Below are 20,648 nucleotides of genomic sequence, written 5' to 3'. Positions count from 1 at the left end.
CATAGGGACCTTGCGAGAAGGTTAAAGGGAAGGTGAGAGGCAGAGAGGGGAGCAGAGAAAAATGTAGAGCTCAACAAAAATCAATTTTTTTTTTTTAAAAAAAAGAGGATTTTCTTTTGCCTGGTTTTAGAGACTGAGGAGCAACTGCTTTAGAAGAGAAGAACAGCTCACTAAAATCTAGAGGCGATGAAGATCCAGTGCATTAAATGCAATGACTTCAAATAAGAGTGAGATTGGCCACAAGACACCCAATACCTGGGCTCAGGTTAGGAGTGAAATTGTACTTCCTGTTCTTCTGAACTTTTGAAAAGCATCATTTCAAGCACATTCTTAGCTTAATAAAGACCCAGGTTCTTAATATTCCTTATTCAAAGGGATTCAATAATAAGCTACTAACAAATTCTATTTGTTTCTTTCATCTTGAGAAAGGCAAATCAATAAAAACGCTAATGGGCAATTATCTAACAACAACAAATCACTAAGTACTCCATCACAGTGAGTAAATAAAGTCTGCAGACTTCAAAGGTTTTAGATATCTCCATCTCATTAATGTACACTGCAATAAAAGCTCAGATAGCACACCTTCTTTTCTAGTTTATTAGTTTATCACAAAGGACACAGAAGAAGGCCTGGTTTTTCGTTATTTATGGAGCTTGCACTAAATGTATTTAGTACAATAGGTTTAACATTTCCACTCAGGGTATGGACGAAAATGTTTCCTAGCTTCTAAAGCCACCACTGATTAGAGTTTCCACTATTGCTTCACCGATTCTGCAAGCATGAAGTCAGTCCTCATGTGGCATGGGGCTCCTTTGACTTTTAAGGAGTTCATAAGAACACAAGTGTCTGTCTCCCACTCCCCTTCTTCAATTAGAAATAAAGCAAACGTCACCCCAAGCAGAATGCACTTTAGTGCGTTCCGGTGCACCTTTCAACCAAGAAGATGTCAAACTGAGACAGCATGTAACACCTATGAGAAACTCCAAGGAAATCACCAGTTTTTTCCATAAAATGAGACCTCCCCCTTTTCTGTGGGAAAATATTGGAAATCTTGTTTCTTAAGCATTTGGCTGTTCTGTGATTACTATAATCCATGAATCAGACAAATATCATGAATACACTACCAAAATAAATCTGAGCTTTCTCTGTAAATATGTCTGAATACTTTGCATCCTTATTCCAAGTGGAAAAAACAATCCTTAACAAAAGGTTTATTGATGAGAATGAAACAGGACAAAAGACTAAGCATAAGTAGTGAGTTCCCATATTTTAATGATTTCTTTTATTTTTGACATTATAATAAATTACACAATCTATCCCCCTTTCTTCCCTCCAAATCCTCTAATATACTCCTTCTTGCCCTCTTTCATATTAATGGCAATTTCCTTTATCAATTGCTGTTATATGCATATTTATATGTATATACACATAGTCACAAAAACTTAAATACAGTCTACACAGTCTCAGCAGCATAGCTTGTATATACGTTTTTAGAGCTGACGTATCAATATTTTTTTTATATTTTTTTATTTTTTTTATTTTGAAATCCTCCACTCTGCACCCCCTTCACCATGATGGACTACACCCTCTGAAACTGTGTGTCAAGCTATGTGTCTCCTTCCTTAAGGTGCTCCTGTCAGGTATTTCTCATAGGGAGTCATAAAATATATAGCATCATACCACAATTTTAAAATGCAGTTTTCCCTTATCCTACTATATTTTGTGCAAATTTTATTTTAATTTTTGACAGAAGGCACCCTTATTGTGCTTCCTTCCTTCCTTTTGCTCAATATGTGTATTTATAAAGCCCCAGACCAAGTACCTGGTACGCCGTATGCAATCAGAAATGACAGGTCCACATACATGCTTTTATTCTTAATTTTCCCAAAGCACTAAGATAGAATATGCTATAGCAATTCAACTATTATATGCTATACTGTTACTGTATAAATTGGTATATGTAATCAGTTTTCCCTGGTGGTTATTTTTTAAATATTTTTATTGATTGGTAGTTTCATGCACTTTTATGCTGAATTTTAGCTGTTATTCACCCTCCATTTTCTACTCTCTTCCTTGAGTCTCCTGCTTTCCCTTGTGTGTGACCCACTGAGCTTAACTAGAGGTCCTTGCAGAAAAGGGAGTAACAAATCATGTTTCAAATATTTCCTTCTGTATCATGGTGTAGTCACTTTATGTCTCCCTAAGGTTTCCCAATATGTGAATTTGGAAGAACAAATTGAGAACGAAATAAGTTGGTCTTGGTAAAAATGTTTAGGGCCTGTAATATGGCTCAGTGGATCAAGGAAGTTGTCACCCATCAAGCCTGATGAACTGAGTTATGTCTCCAGAACCTGTTCTGCTGGAATCTCCAGCTCTGCCCTAGTTCTCTTTCCAAACCTGACCCTCTCAGGGAGGCCACAGGAAGTCCAGTAGCATATTAGCTAGGAGTTTAAGACCCCACCTACCATAATTGGGACCAAACCCAGCTTGTGGAGAATGCTCAACTCCCTTAACTATGGGCATGTAAGTCCCTCCTCTAGATGGGTCATGTGTTATTCTCCTGCCCCATTCCTCTGCCTTGCTCTCTGGGGGCTGGAGAATCACCCAGGATTGTTTTGCACAAATAAACTTGGTCTTTTACTTTTAATTTGGTTTAACCTGGCTTACTGCATTGGCAGAAAAACCTATTATCAGGTGACAGAAAACCTATCAGAACCAACATGTTGGTGGGGAAAAGCTGACTTTCAAAAGTTGTTCTTTGATCTCCCCACATATGCTGTGGTACTTCTTCCAAACCCACAAAATAAGTATATGTCATTAAAACACTTAATATTGAGCACACATCAAGAACAGTCATGTCTCAACTACTTTCTACAAAATACAAAGTATAAATGGAATTGTGTGTGTGAGAGAGAGACAGAGACAGAGAGAGAGAGAGAGAGAGAGAGAGAGAGAGAGAGAGAGAGAGAGAGAGAGAGGTGGGATTCCCATCTGTATGCTATGAATATCATTGGTTAATAAAGAAACTGCTTTGGGCCTGTAGCACAGCTAGAAGGGAACAGAGCTAGGCAGGGAAAACTAAACTGAATGCTGGGAGAAAGGAGGCAGAATCAGAGTGAAGCTATGTAGCCCTGCTGGAGAGAGATTGTAGAACTCTGCCAGTAGGCCATGACTTTCATGTTAAAATATAAAATAATGGAGATGGGTTAATTCTAGACGTAAGAGCTAGCTAGTAATATGCTTAAGTAATTGGCCAAACAGTGTTTTAAATAATAGAGTTTCTATGTGATTATTTCAGGCTAAGTGGTCGGGAACCAAAATGTGGCCCCTTACCCTGCAACATGTGTGAATATGATCCAAGCCATGTCTTGGTCTGCTTTCTCTTGCTGTTATAAAACACTATAGCCAAAAGCAAAATGAGGAAGAAAGCTTTTATTGGACTTATATTTTCTGATCATAGCCTGATTCGCAGAAGCCAATCAGAAACTCAAGGTAAAAAATGAGGTGAGGAATTGAAACAGAGGTCAGGGAGGATCACTACTTATTGACTTGCTCTGCCAGCATTCTTATGTCACCAGGACTACCTGCTTTGGGTGGCACCATGATCAGTGGGCTGGGTCCTTTACCAAAAACAATTAATAGAGAAAATACCCCACAGAATTCCTACAGGCCATTCTGATGGAGGCATCTTAAATTTCATTTTATATTTCATCTTGCCAGATAATCCCTGATATGTGCAAGTTGATAAAAAATAAACCAGCTTGCCCGGCGGTGGGGGCACACGCCTTTAATCTCAGCACTTGGGAGGCAGAGGCAGGCGGATCTCTGCAAGTTCGAGGCCAGCCTGGTCTACAAGAGCTAGTTCCAGGACAGGCTCTAAAACTACAGTGAAACCCTGTCTCAAAAAACCAAAAAACCAGCTTATTCATTGTAAAGAATTTGAAAATGTCTAAATAAAAATTTGATGATTTTAAGTAAAAAATGTAAAATAAACATTTTGATTTTTTGTTGCTAAAGAAGAATATTATCTTAACCTCTCCCAAAGTTAAAAAATTATTTCTCAAACATATTTAAGCAGCTATTGCTACCACTCTGTATGAATTTCCAAAATAAAAGGTAACATTCGCTTGTTTTCCCAATGGGATCTCATATTCTTAAAAATTAAAGGTTTATACTAATAAGTGTAGTGTGGAGATGTGGGTCACGTTCCCACCGCCCAGCTCCTGGCCACCGGCTAGCTTATGCCCCAAAATAACAACACACAAACTGTATTCTTTTAAACACTGCCATTAGTTCCAGCCTCTTACTCACATCTTGACTAACCCATATCTAATAATCTGTGTAACCCCACAAGTGGTGTCTTATGGGGAAAGATTCAGCACGTCTGTCCTGGTGGCTGGCTCCATTGCATCTGTCTCCCTGAGGAGAGGCACGGCAGTCTGGCTCAGCGAGCAGAGGCATGGCGATTTATTAACTTCCCTTTCCAGCATTCTGTTCTGTCTACTCTACCCACCTAAGGGCTGGCCAATCAAATGGCCAGGCAGTTTCTGTATTAACCAATGAAATCAACTCAAACAGAAGACCCTCCCACATCAGATAAGAATTATGATACTCACAAAAAAATTTTCTGCAAAAATAACATAAAATTTCCCATGCAAAACATTTTCCATGTTTTTATAAAGTAAAAGTTCTAAATCGCCTGGCTCTAGCCAAGCATTCAGGAGATAAGAAATGAGAATTACTGGGTCAAGCCTGGAATACATAAAGATTCAAAACCAAAAAACACATCTTATTAATACCACTAAAGAGTCAGCAAAAATTGCTTTCCTCCATGGTCATTTTATATATATATATATATATATATATAATGCAATCAGGCCACCATGGTCATTTTATATATATACATGTATATATATAAAATGACCATGGTGGCCTGATTGCATTCCTCAAAGTCAGGAGACTGATATAGGAGGATCACAAATTCAAGATTAGCTCAGCTACATTATGAGACACAGTCAGAACAAAATTAAACAAAGATAAGTGTAGTATTTATATGTAACACACACATATAGGCAGGAGATTCTGGATTGTAATTTCCTTTCTTTTCTAGTTTACGGAACTGGAAACTAAAGCTAGGACTTCAGGCATTCTAACCAACTGTTCCACCAGAGCTACGGCACCAGACCAATATGATCATTTTCTAATTTGACTTTATTGTTACTGAACCACACTCCAAACAAGCACACAACTCAATACGAAGGAGATGGAGCAGTAGGCAAACTACTGTTGTGTAAACCAAACAACCTGAATTCAATCCCTGGGACCCACATAACAGTGGAAGAAGGGAGCCACTTCCACAAAAATGACCTTTGACTTCCTCATACACACCTTGGCTGGCACACATGCACACACACACACCTAATAATAAATGCATTTTAATCAAATCACAATTTGTAAATGTATTACGCCTGCATTTTAAACACAAAATTCTTTATTGTTAGGCGTGTTCTTGTTAAAAATTCAAAGCACTACAAATTAGCACTTTTTTATAGACAGCTATGTGTATGGTAGAAAACACAAAAAAAGATCAACAAATCTTCAGTCTTCCCAGAAAATTACCAATCTTTTAAAGCTATTGTCAGTCGTATACATGACATGTCATTTTATAGCGATCCGCAGCTGTTTCTCATCCCATTGGAGATACCCTGAAGGAATGCTCCATGAATTTTTCATAGTTAACTAATTAGAAGCCAATAAAATGTTTTGAACCATATACATTGAAAAGTCTTATAAATAAATAATCAAGTATATCCTCATTCTGTCATTTAAAAAATAAAGTTCACATTCAGTATGTCAGAAACATCAGATGACAAATCTGTCTGTGCTTTCCCCAGTTCTATTCAGTACCTGTTACTGCTTAGTTGGTGGCAGGAACGGACTCCCCACAGACACAGCTGCTCACCTCTGAGGACCCTCCAAGTCTTTCTGCATTGGTATTCACCTAACCACGGCATTTCATCAGTCACCAAATCTTGTGTGTTTTACTTCCTTCAGTTGTGTGCAAAATAATCCACAGAACTGCTATGATTCTTTAAGTCATTAGCAATTAAACTTTGAAAGATTGCAATAAACACCAAAAAACACAAAAAGTAAAAAAAAAAGACTCCCCTATTATAGTTTTGCTCTTTTCAAAGTCTTTCTCACAACTGACATAGTTAAATAGTTAAAATTTAAATAATATCCTGTCCCTTTATTTTTTTCTCAATTTGTCTCAAGTCAGTCATATGCGAAGAAAGAACATCAGTTGAGAAAATGACCCTATCAGATTAGCCTGCAGGAAGTCTGTATGCCATTTCTTGAGTGGTGACTGATGTGGAAGGGCCCAGCCAATTAGGGTGCTGTCAACCCTGAACAGGTGGGCCTGTGTGCAATAAGAAAATAGGCTGAGCAAGCCAGAAAGAACAAGCCAACAAGCAGCATGCCTCCATGGTCTCTGCTTCAGTTCCTGTCTCTAATTCAGCCCTGAGTTCCCAACTTGGTTTCTCCTAAGGATGAACCGCAATCTGTAAACCACATAAATCCTTTAGTCCCAATCAAGATGCTTTTACAAGTACTGGTATTGTACCATACCAATAGGAATCCTAAATCCCTTAGTCTTTCCCTTAGTCTTCTTGATTCTTTGGAATTTACATTACATTAGGATGAATACCAGGTTCTTTAGTTGGTGAAACAATGACCTATGGTCAAGAGCAGAAGGTATATTGAGTACGATGGTTTGCAGCCTTATCCTCAATAACTGTTTAAATATATTATAGATTTTCAGATGAATAATATAGGCACACATAAGCTCAAAAACAAAGGAAAATATTATATGTGTGTGTGTATAATCTACAAAAATCTTAAATATAATACTTGAAAATTTCATGTGTTTATTCACTTCCAACTGATATTTTCCTCTTTTAAAAGTCTGTCTTCAAAGCCGGGCGGTGGTGGCGCACGCCTTTAATCCCAGCACTCGGGAGGCAGAGGCAGGCGGATTTCTGTGAGTTCGAGACCAGCCTGGTCTACAAGAGCTAGTTCCAGGACAGGCTCTAAAGCTGCAGGGAAACCCTGTCTCGAAACCCCCCCCCCCCAAAAAAAAAAGTCTGTCTTCACTTTGTTGACTCCTCATGGGATGCCTCAACATCTCTGTGGAGTGGATGGGGTTTGGGGTTGGAGGAAGTTGAAGAAAGTGGGAGGAGGGGAGGAAGGAAGAACTTGGATTGGTATAAAAATTTAAAAATAAGATTTTTCTTAAAAAATAGTCAGTCTTGAATTTTCCTGTGAGATTGTGTTGCCTAGAAATGCCAGATAAATTACATCTACAAAGTCTCATCAACATGGTTGCCTAAATAATACCTAAAGATAGGTGACATCAAAAGGTGTACAAATATAGTTGAAGGAGACTCACAAGTCCGCAACTATATTTAAAGGACTATGGGCAACCAAGGAATGCTGAGAGTTGGAAAAATTATCCCCAGGGAAGAGCATACAAATAAGTTGATCAATAGTAAGTGGTTAGGCCTGAAAATCCATGCAGACTAAGAAGATTTATATATTTAGGAATATATGCTTATGTATGTGCATTATACATGTATGTTTGTATGATATGTGTATATGTATGTATATAACAATTAAATTTGAGAACAAGTGGTGGATAGGTACATAAGTAATGTTAGGCAGGGTGACCAGGACGGGAAATTATGTAATTGTACTAGAATCACAAAAATATATAAAAATAAAAGAACAAAATAGAGAAAACTGTCTCAGACTCTATATACGTCTCTCATTTTGCCTCATATACCTTCCTGTCATAGATTCCATTTCAAAGATATCACCTTCTCTGGAGATCGTTCCACAAGACAGAGTAGCATTTCTACCAGAAGACTCTTCTGTATGCTATTACTCCACACTTCTTTACATAGAAAAACCATCATCATCATCATTATTATTTGTGTTTCTTTGTGTATCATGTAGATATTATATGTATACATTTCTCCGGAATCTAGAGGAAGATGTTGGTTGAGTGTTCTGCTCCATTACTCCCTGCTTCATTACCTGAAAACAAGAGTCCGTCACTGAACCTGATGCTAGGCTGACGTCCACCAAATCACAGAAATCTTTGTTTCCATGCCCTAGCACAACATTGGGGCTTTAGGTTTATGTGGCCCTAAGAATGACACTAGGATTATTGGTGTATTTTGTCTCCCAGGCTTTATAACATGGGTTTTGGAGGCTTGTCTGCAGGTCTTCATGCTCGAACAGCAAACATTCTTTTCACTCAGCTACCTCCCATATACTTTTGTTTGATTACTAGTTTTGGTGTGTGTGTGTGTGTGTGTGTGTGTGTGTGTGTGTATTCACACATGAGCAGAAATATATCATGCACATATGATGTATACATGGAGGTCGGAAAATTCTGGGTTTTGTCACTCTCCTTCTTCCTTGTTCGAGAGAGATTCTTTTGTTGATTTTATGGTATGCTTTCCAAGCTAGCTGATCGGTGAAGTCTGGGAATTATTATCTCACCATCTAACTTCTCTTTGTAGGAATGTTCAGCATATAGATGCTCTTGGTTCACCTGTGGCTTTTATGTTGGTACTCAGTATTCAGTCTCAGGTCCCCACTTCCATACATACATATTTACATAATAAACATGTCCAAAGCTTTTTCAGTTTATTTTTTTCTTTAGACAGTGTCTCAAACTGTACTCCATGTTATTCTGTTTTTAATTATCTAGCCCAAATTGATCTGAAATACACAGGGACCTAAAATTTTAATAATTTTAAATTATATATATATATACACCTGAATATATATATATACCTGAATATATATATATATATACACCTGAATATATATATACACCTGAATATATATATACACCCTTAGGAAGCTTCTTGATTTTCCCAGTCTATGTCATGCACTTCATATTGCTCTCATAACAATTTATATTTGTCTCTATGGTGTTAACATAGACTATTTCCTGCTTTGCTTTTTGGAAGCGCTCACCTGCTACTATACTGGAGTAGATCTAGTTGCATCCATTAAAATTATTTTTTTTAATTCAGTTAAAAATTAAATTTTTTTAAATACAGTTATTTTACATATATAGAATTAAATTTATTATTGGCAGTTACGTGTTGAGTATTCACTATAGAATAATATAAAAACATATGATGAAGATAAAAACAATTACATTACCTAGTAATGTTTTAGCTTAATTGCAAACAAACTGGTAGGTGTCCAGAAATCTACATCTATTTCTTCCTATAAAGTACATTAATATCAGGTGTAGACTATGACATTAGTCTCATTTTATAATGAATATATTTATTTATCAAGCCTTTGTTAACTTAGCATGATATATTATCCCATAACTCATGCTCAATAACCAAAGTCAAATTTCAAATTCTAAAATTCACAAAAATGTAGCAATCATATACAAAGGGATACTGTACTTGATCCATATTATTTAGCCTAGTTGTATGAGGTCATATGGCATCCTATTATTCAGTACTTTAAATACAAGAAAAAGTTTGGTCATGAAGTAGAAATGATGAAAGGCACATGAAAGATTCACGAACAGTCTTTTCCTTTATTTTGAAGTTTGGAAGTTTCCAAGGTCAAAGGATTAGAAGTGCTACCATAGATTGAAAAGAAGTTCCCCTTTAAGGACCATGCCAAATAATTTGCACAAACCTTTCTGTTAATAACATGTGTGTATCATATATTATGGTATTTACTTGAAAGATATTGACTGCTTTATCATGCAGGAAATCCAGATACTCCAAAAATTTCGGCAACTATCTAACTTAAACTAGATTAGATAAAACACTTTCCATTATAGAGGTGGAAAAAAATGAAACAGAGGAAAAAACAATAATTTAAAGAAAGAAAAAGATTCATATGAGTCAGAACTAGGAAGGTATAAATGATAATTAATCATGCTCTTTGTCTCAGCAGAATAAAGAACAGGTGTTCTAAAAATTATAACTTTTGAAGCTCCTCAATCAAAGGATAAATTTCACCTCTGTAGACCATACTTCTGCTGATGAGAAATTAAAGATTATAAGGCATGAGAAAATTAATTGGATGAAATGGAAAACATATCAAAAGATTCTCATATCAGTTCACAGTATCAGGTGAATGAAATAAAATGAATTATAGATGTGTTTTGAAATTTGCAAGATTTAAAAACATGTACATCTCAGGAGACTTAAAAAACAAGACTCTTTAAGAAACACAGTGAGAATACAAATGAATTACTTTTAAAAGTTTATACTATAAACACCTTAAGAAGGGTAGTACAAGGACAAAATTTTGTTCTGAAAGACCTAACTTGAAATGTTTGCAGTTATTAAAGTGGAGGTATAAGAATTCTCGGTGTCAGCCTGTGTGTGCATCCTTTCCTCCTACTGTATTCCGGAGAGTTGCAAGGTTCTCAGATCTTAAAAGAAAGGTAGCCGTAGACTGGTAGCTGTTTACAGAGGAGACTAGAAAAAAAAAAGTCTGGTGCTTCAGGAAAGTTAGCACAGGATTAAGCAGATGTGCCAACTCCCACAGACTTCAGATGAGGAAAACACACTACCAAGAACATTTTCCTGAACAGAACATAGCATAGGAAGTCTCCCTGTAATTTGAAATACATGCCTTATTTCACGTGTATGTATGCTTATTGCCTCCAAATTGTCTAACATGTAAAGGTTAATGATGACGTCATAAGGTCAAATAATGAGAACTTTGTTTTCAAAAGTTCGGGGTTATTTATAATAGTTAAAATTAGAAAATTAAAAAAAGAAGAAAAGCAAACTTTCATGAAAGATAGAGAAACATTCTGATACAACAAAGTACACTCAACATTAAAAAGTGTAAGTTACCAAAACATGCAGCATGATGCATGTCACAAGTACTATTCAAATGGAAAGAAATCAGATTAAAAAATTAGTATTGCATGATTCATATTTCTATGAAATTTTCAAAAAGGCAAAACTAATGGTTGTAAATATCACACAAATCAATGCTTATGACTAGGGACTAACTGGTTAGGACAAAAAGAGAATTTGATAATAACATGATGGATTGTTTTATATCTTTTAACTTGTGAATGTGAGATATCCTTAGTATTTAAGGACTATACCATAGATAATTGATTATACACCAAGACAAAGAATTTTAAAAAATAGAGCATATTATCATAAAACTCTGTATGGTAATTTTTAGTTGGATAATCTAATCATATTCTGAAATATGTGTCTTTGAGAGCAGACATTCTAGGACTACATTTACCTAATGTTAAGTCAATCACAAGACAGACGACAACCCAGAAGAGGATAAACCATAACACCCAGTGTAGAAGTAGGTAGCCGCTGAGTATAGCAAATCAGCTGAAATCAAACCCTTCAAAACAGTTACTCATTTGAAGGGAACATTTTTTATCACTGGAGAGAAGAGTATAAATCACACTTGAATTCCACTTGCCAAGAAAATGAAAGTTTAATGAATTTTAAATGAATTTAAAAACATATGGAAATAACTCTAAGCTAAAAAGAACAGTAAAATAGAAAGTGAGTGGCTTTCCCCATGATGTCTATGACACCATCTCACCTGTGGGCTTGTTTTGCCAGGCAGGTGTTTTTGTAGCTCATGGGGTTCACAACTCAGTAACACCATGATAACTTGTACCACCCAGAAGCATGCAAAACATTTTCCAGCACTGTGAAATCAAAACAGTAAGGATGATTCTTCCAAGTCAGTACCAACTTAATGTCTCTGTGTTCTCAAGTATGTGGGCCCATGGAATATCATTGGTCAACAATCCCAAAACAGGGAAATAATTCCTGATGATAGTATTTTTTTTTAATTGTTAGTCTATGGTGTCTTGTAGGGATATTGTTTTTATACTATAGGGTAATTGCATTTTAACTGTTTTATGTATGTTTGTATATATAATTCATATATAAATGTATGTATATATACATGTATTATATGCACAGACACACACAGACCTGCACACACACACACACACACACACACACGTATACATTGAAGCTTTTACAGTAGTGGGTAAGTTACCCACACCCAACAGCATTGTTGAGCTACAAGAACCTATGACTAGACAGATCTCAAATGCAAATGCTAGGGAAGAACTCACAACTGTTATAATGCCAAATGAACATAGTATTAAGCTGGTTTTTAATGATTTATTGTTATACTCATAGATTAGTGTATTTCCTTATACTCATCAGAAAAGCTTCTATCAGATGGTGATTAACACAGAGATCTACACTTGGCCAAGGTGCAGAGAATAAGAGACGGCTGAACATTCATCCATATAGGTAACATCTCTACCTCATCCTCTCTTCCAAGAGCTCAGTGATCATTGTGAAATGAGAGGCAGAAAGACCGTAAGAGCCGGAGTTGATAGATGACTATAAGGAACACTGTCCTTTGCACATAAAGGGGAAGTTTTACAAAATAATGCACCATGGAAAGAATGCACAAGCTCCAAGCAAGTTCCAACCAGCTCAGAGAGGGGTGCTGTTGGCACCTGATTGATATTGGGAGAAGTCAGTTTCCTTTGGAAGTGCCACTGGTAGGCCAAACACACTCAAGTGGAAGGCCACTCATATTTATGAACATATAGGCCACACAAATTGAGCAAGATGTGTGAAAAAAAAAAACAAAAGAATTGGAGGGGGCAGATTATACAAAATTCTCTAATGACATATTTTTTTTTAAAAAAAATAGATATACCTTCAAGAAAATATTCAGGGATTGCAATAAGAGTCCAGAACGGGAACAGATTAGACATAACTAAGCTTATAAAAACTGTAGGGTGCAGTTTCTGCTATTCACAAGAACTTGATAGCAAAGAGGCGTTAGAAGACCAGCAGCAGCAACGACAGTTAGGATAGGCATCCTCCCCAATTGGTCCAGAACTCCTCTAGTTAAGAAATGAAAGTCCAAGATCAAATAAATCACTCCAAGATCCCGAGTTTAGGTTGTAAAATTGACAGTCTTGGCTCTTTCTCAGTTTGGGTATAATTTTATTGAAACTTCTATCAAGTTTAAGATGCTTCCTAGCTGAACTGTTCTCTTTTGCTCTACTTTCTAACAGGTGAGATCTGTACCTCAGTGTAGCAATGCCACACATTTTCTCGCACATGATTTTATTTATTTTTTGGCTCTTTTCTCAAGAGACTGAACTATCACATAAGGGGTTATGACTGTTCTGAACATTTAAATATTAAATGAGGTTCTTGGTTTACTTCCTACCAAACTACAAGCAGCAAATAATCTAATCAGGGATGATTTATGGTGCTGTGAGAGCACCAAGCACATCATATTCGGTTGCTAAGGATTTTATAGTAAGCTATGTGAGAAGCAGCTTGATGAAGGGAGAGCATTCTACCAGGAGTGGTGTACATTTAAAAATAAAGAAAAAATAATTCCTGTGAAGGTAACATGACTGTTTGGTTAGTGCGGTATTATAATGAACACTCCAGAGGGATAAGAAAAGCTGTCAGTTGCTAAGAAGTAGTTACAATTAAATGAGAGAGCCAGGTTTGACAGATTACAAAGATGCCTTTGTCCTCTACAATGGGAGGAAGACAATGCTGTGCAGCAAACTGAAACTCTAATGGTTGCCATTCTGCAGCTTCAGAGATGCAAAAATGCTTAGGTAAGGAAGGAATATAATCCTAAAATTCTATATTAGGAAAACGTCTGAGCCCCAAATAGTAGGTGGGGGTGTAGAGATATATTTCTCAGGTAGGGGATTTGTTCCTTGCTTGAACTATCAGGGTTTCCAGAGATAATTCACATTTCCCAACAAAATCTGAAAATGTATTTGTGCTGAAAAATATATTATAGAAATATTTCCTGCCTCCTTCGTAGCTACATATACTTCTTATTTAGCTTGTTGGCTAATGGTTAAATTCCAAAATAGTCCACTTGGAGAATTACTGATGATCACAAGGAAGCAAAGAGAAACACACAAAAACATCCAAAATAAATAGATACATGACCAAACCAAACTAAGAACATACTCCTAGAATGTAATGTGAAGGATGGTTTGTCCAGTGGTACTAGAATACACACCTAGATAGAAAGCCTACTTCTACATAAAGAGATTAACACTAAGGTGAACACCACATACACAATCCATGCAGAAGTGACTCTAAAAGAAATGGAGCACAAGAGAGGGTAAAAGTGGAGGGGGAGAAAGGGAAGGGAGTGGAGAACTATGTATAAATCAATAAAAACAATTAAAAAAATAAAGAGAGCACACTTAAAGTCTTATAGGAATGTCTGACCTGCCACAATAGCTCACTAGAAGAATAAAGAAGTTGTATAATACTATTTTAACTAGACAAAGATATGTTACGTTTACTTATACTGCAGAATATTACTTTAACTTTTAAAGGTGTGATACTTTTGTTTATGCTAAATTTGTTTAATGATGTAAGGATATGTGTTTAATTATATAAAGATATGCTGCATCTGTTTCACCTTACTTAACTAAGGCACGTGATTGGCCTAATAAATGCATCATTTCCGGTGTTACAGAATTTAGATTGGAGAAGCTATATGAGCTAGGTAATAAATGGAGTACTCAGTAAATTTTGTCTCTTTATGGGCTAATCGGAACACAGATTCACCTAAGAGTCATTTCCTCATTCAACTACAAATATCGAATTTGGTATATTTAGTGGCTGGGTGAACAACACTAAGTTTATTATGTTAAAGATAAAGCTTTCACAGAAAAACTGAAGGGATAACCTCTTTCCACAACTGCTATCGTAACTACACTCTAATTTGGATGTCACCAATAGAAAAAAAAAAAAAAAACATCTCAAATAGGTTAGGGATAGATAGAGGGAATTTGTATCATCATTAAAGACATGCTAAGGTCTTTATTACAAGTAATTACCCCCTTCAAAGTTCAATAACATCGTAGTATCTGATTCATACTACCTCAAAGAATGAACTACAGTGTATATCAGGTCTCCTTAAATATTGGTATTAATCATTCATTCTACACCCAAAGAGGAACTTCAACCGATTCCCTTGATAATGTGGAAAACTGCAAGGTTTTACCATGATTCAGAGCAGTAAAAGGCTCTGCATGATCATGATGAAATAAGCAAACTTTTCATTGACTCTCACAGTCCTCGTCATGTTGGGAGTGAAGGAGCCAAAGAAAGACATATTACAGAACTCACATGTGCCTCAGTGGGAGAACCAAGTACAGCATAAAGGGGCCCTATGATAAGACTCATTAATAAATACTATCTGACATGTTTCTGGAATCAGGAAGAAACTGAATGCTATACTTTGATGTTTCTAGTGAGCAAAGATCCAGAGAGCCCATAAGAGCTATGATCTTCTTTAGTCATATGGAACAACAGTCTTAAACAAGCTGAAGGAGAAACAAACAACATTGTCCTGTGGATAATTCATCTCCATATACTGTTACAATCTAAGCATGAATTACAACAGCATTCAAAATCAGCTCTGAAGTGAGCTTGGGAAAACTGTCTTCCCTGTGGAAGAAACTGTGAGCAATAAGCATGGTATAAAAGAAGTCCCCGGTGTCTGCCCATTATAAATTCTGAGCCAGTAGACAATGAAATGACATCTGTTTATGGGACCTGCAAAATATAATTAGGAAACAGAGAGTAGAAAGGTTCAAGATAGTATGTGAACTGATAGATACAAGAACATAGATGTGAAGTATGAAGTCTTTTCAGCCATGTGTTTTTACTTGCCCCAAATACCTATCACAAACAACAAAAAAACCTATGAACAGATTTGTAATTATCCAAATAAAAATAGATTATAGAAATGAAAGGGCAGACAGTAAAGTGGCACGTGTCTCCAACCAAAGAACAGGTAACACCTGCCTGCAGAACTCTCCCACACTCTTTGCTCTGTTTACAGTCACCCAATTCATCACTCCCATTTCCTTCCCTTCCCATACACCAAGTCCACTTCCTTGTCCCTGAGCCGACAACATTTATCTGTAAATCAGGCCCTATAGAAGATGCAAAAATAGCACTGCAATACAAGAAGGTAACTACACCAATAAAAACACAAGAAATAATAATTCTCCCATGAGAAAAAACAAAAGAAGGAAAGCATGCATGTGTGAACACACACACACACACATTTACATACATTTACATACGCAACCACCACCACAAACAGCAAAATAACAGAAATTAGCAATCATTGGTCATTAATTCAATTGATATTAAATTGATATCAATGGACTCAATTCCCGAATTAAAAAAAAAAAAACAACTTGACTAACCAAATGGATATGAAAACAGGATCCATCCTTTCACTTCATACAAGAAACACATTCCAACAACAAAAATAGATATTGCTTTAGAATAAAGGGTTGGAAAAAGATTTTCAAGCAAATATACCAAAGAAACAAGCTGGCATAGCCATTTTAATATCTAACAAAATGATGTCAAACCAAAATTAATCAAAAATAGGCAAAGACATTTAATAATCATCAAAGGACAAATCTATCAAAATGATGATTTAATTCTTTTTATTTTATTTTGCTTTTTTTGTTTGTTTGCTTTTCGTTTTCATTTTTGTTTTTCATGACAGATTTTTTTATGTATAGCTTTGGAGCTTATCCTGGAACATGCTCTGTATGCCAGGTTTGCCTCGAACTCACAGAGATCCCCCAGCCTCTGCATTCTGAGTCATGGGATTGAGGCATACATTTCAATTCTTAACTTCTAAGTCCCAAATACAAGTGCAGCCATATTTGTAAAAGAAAGATTACTGTCTTAATTTAGACATCTATCCTCTCACTTTGAACATGGCAGACTTCCATACTTCTTCTGGTCAATAACAGGTCAACCAAACAAAAACTAAACAGACAAATGCTAGAGCTAACAGACTTGATGAACTAAATGGGGTTAACAGTTATCTCCAGAACATTTCACCCACACAGAAAAGAATATAACTTCTTCTAAGCACTTCAAAGGGTTTTCTCCAAAATGGACTACAAACTCAGTCACAGAGCAAGTCGCAACACATACAAGAGAATAGATCAACTCCCAGAACCTTATCAGACAACCATAGATTAAAGCTGGATTTCACCAACATCAGAAACAACAGAAAGCCTACAAACTCATGAAAACTTACAACTCTCCACGAAATGATAAATGGGTCAAGGAAGAAAAGGAAAGAAATTAAAAACTTCCTAGGATTAAGTGAAATTGAATGCATAAGATACCAAAAATTATGAAACAAAATGAAAGTGGTACAAAGAGGAAAATTCATAGCACAAAGTGCCTTCATTAAAAAGAATAATTGGAGGGATTTCATACTAGCCACTTAACAGCACACCTGAAAGTTCTAGAATAAACAAGTGAACACATGGAACTAGAGGAGGAATAGATGGTAGGAAATAATCAAGCTGAGTGCTAAAATTTAAAAAGAAGGGGGAAACCAAAAGAGCAGTACAAAGAATCAATGAAACAAAGAATTAGTTCTTTGAAAAAAATCACCAAGATACGCAAGCCATTATCCAAATTAAATTAAATATAGTCAAAACAGTGTATACCAAGGAAATCTGAAGATCATTGTTATATTTTAAAAATCTGTACTCCAAAAAATTGGAAAATCTTATAGAAATGGAAAAATTTTCAATAGGTACCACAAAGAATAAATATAAATCAGATAAACAATTTAACTAGACCTATAATCCCTAAGAAAATAGAAGCAGTTATTTAAAGTCGGCCAACCCTACCTGTGATAAAAGCTTAGGGTCATATGATTTTAGTACAAAACTCTACCCAACCTTCAAAGAAGAACTAAAGCATATTCTCCTCAAATTATCCCATAAAATATAAATAGAAAGAACACTGTCAAATTTATTCTGAGACACAATAATCTTTTTTTTTTCCTCATGGTTTATTTTTTTTTTATATTTAAAAATTTCCATCTCCTTCCCTCCTCCTCCCCCCTCCCTCCGCTCCTCCTCCCCCTTCCCTCCCCTCCTTCTACCTCTTCCCTCCCCTTCCCTCCACCCATACCTCCCCTCCCTCCCTCTCAAGGCCAAGGAGCCATCAGGGTTCCCCACTCTATGCTAAGTCCAAGGTCCTCCCAACTCCCCCCAGGTCCAGGAAGGTGATCGACCAAGCTGAGAAGGCTCCCACGACACAATAATCTTGATGCCCAAACCACACAAAGACTGAAAAATGAAAGAGAATTACAGACCAATTTCCCTTGTGAAAACAAATGCAAAAATACTCAATAAAATACTGGCAAATCAAATACAAGAACACATCATATGGATCATCCACCACAATCAATTAGGAAGATGTGGGGAAGATCCAGCACATCAAAATCAGTCAATGTAATCCCTCATATAAACCAGCAGAAATAAACAGATAAACTAATAGTCACCGCACTAGATGCTAAATGCCTTTTACAAAATCTAACACTTCTTTATGATAAAAGTATGGAAGAGATAAGTAATAAAAGGGACATACCTAAACATAATAAAGACAATTTACAGTAAAGTTATAGCCACTGTCAAATTTAATGTAGACAAACTCATAGTAACACCTCTAAAAACAGGGACAAGAGAAGGCTGTCTACTCTCTCCATATCTATTCAATATAGTACTTGAAGTTCTAGCTATAGTAATAAGATAACTGAAAGACATCAAGAGGATATAATTGGAAAGAAAGAAACCAAAGTATTGTTATTTACAGATATAATAGTATACATAAGTAACCTTCAAATTTCTACAAGTAAACTCCTTTATCTGATAAACACCTTCATGTCAGACAAGAAGCTACATGGTAGAATAAGTGGGGGGAAGCTCAGAATATCCAGGAAAAAGACCAGATCCAAAAGAAAAATATACTTAAGAAGAAAAGTTGACTTTTCTGAGTCAGGACTGAGAAAAGCAGCCACGCTGCAGGGCATACTGTCTGATGGAAGCTACACAAGTCCCAGTATGTAAGAGTAGACTCATAGGAAATAAAAACCATCTATCTCACGAGGAGGAAAATTAGTTCTGCTCACTCCCCATCGTCTTCAGCTGAATCCGATTTCCCCGGGGAAGGGAGTCTGCCCTCTTGGACAGTTCGTTGGCCAGTGGTATTACATTAGTTTGTGAGGATTATCCTAAAAATACCACATATTAAGAAGTTTAAACAACACAAATTCATCCCCATCGTTCTAAAGGCAAAACCTCTGATGTGAGGGTGTTTCAGGTTGATTTTGTTTAGTCTTTTTTCAGGTTCTGCCGCACTATCTGTCCCTTTGTCTTCACAGGGCCTTTTCAGTTGGGGTCTGTTGCGTTCTGCTATCCCTTTATTTACCTCTTCAAGGTTCTGTCTCCCAATGCAATCACAGTCTGAGTTTATAGAGTTTAGGGCATAAGTCTACAAAGATAGAAGGTGGAAGAGGGGAGAAATAATTCCTCACATAACAACAATTTGTCTATCCCTCAGACTATTACCACCGATGCATCCATGATGCCAAAATTTTACAATTTTAAACTGTAAGTAAACATTGCTAAGAAAAAAATAACTGTATAAATGTGTGAAAAAAAATACCAGTATGCTTACTGACTGTTACTCTAGATGGGAGACTATCAAGCCCTACACAAGCCTCCTAGTGGGAGGAACAAGTTCCTTCACAATGCAGCATCCAATCCTGTGGACAGGGAAGCAAGGATCTGGAAAAGTACATTTCAACCCATGCTCCAGGTAGCCAGTTGTTCAAGTGGATGCATTTCAGACCCTGGTGATACTCAGTCATTTACCAGTTAAGCCCAAACCTGATTCTGAAGCCAGCAGGAAAGCATGGAAGGTGAGCCCCAGGGCTGTTGGTTATACCTTTGTTCACAAACCAGTGATATCAACAACCTTATTCTACAAAGATTCTTTGTCATACGTGAATTCATCAATTGGAAAATCAAATTTTTATTCACATTTCATGAGCAATTTCTCATGGAAGACCCAAATTTGCAATAAATAAATAAATAAATAGGTATTAGTAATTTGTTTCTACCAAAAGAAGAGAGAGAATTTCTTTGGGTGTATGTTGTAGGCCCAAAAGATCCGAGAACATCCGAGGTTGAGGTCAGTCTCAGTGGGGATGGCTGGAGGCTATGAAAGATCTTTATGTAGCTCATATGCAACAGTTTCATGCATTTTTTATTACAATAGATAAGTTCCTAACTTAAAACAGTCTGTCATTTTAAGAACCTTAAGTTGATCAAACAGTGAATTTTCAGAGAAATAATAGCCCAGTGAATAGTATTTGGATATGATTAAAATATGTGCCGAGATATTTCTAAAAGTTTGATAGGTAATCAAATAAATGATTAAGGAAATCACTGGTATTTTTATATCATTTCAATCCAGAAAACATATTAATTGTCACCAAGAATTTAAATCTGCATGTTTTATACCTGTTATTAATGACTTTTGTCATTCACAATATTAGAGTGATGTTATTACAATTTGAATTATAAAGTATTGAAGATAAAGACTTTCTTTATAAGCAAACTTCACAAAGAACTTCAAAGTTTTATAATGATATATTTAACTATTGGC

At 36.2% G+C, this 20,648-nt stretch overlaps 1 protein-coding gene across 1 annotated transcript in view; it reads right to left on the bottom strand.

Annotated features, from left to right (window-relative positions):
* The window catches only part of Lrp1b (LDL receptor related protein 1B), a 1,542,993-nt gene that overhangs the window by 472,303 nt on the left and 1,050,042 nt on the right, over positions 1-20,648 (bottom strand). The gene's annotated exons all lie outside the window — the stretch shown is intronic.

Source organism: Arvicola amphibius, chromosome 7 (assembly GCF_903992535.2).
Source record: "Arvicola amphibius chromosome 7, mArvAmp1.2, whole genome shotgun sequence".
In the NCBI taxonomy this organism is placed as follows: Eukaryota; Metazoa; Chordata; class Mammalia; order Rodentia; family Cricetidae; genus Arvicola; species Arvicola amphibius.
This window is presented reverse-complemented; position numbering and strand designations above follow the sequence as displayed.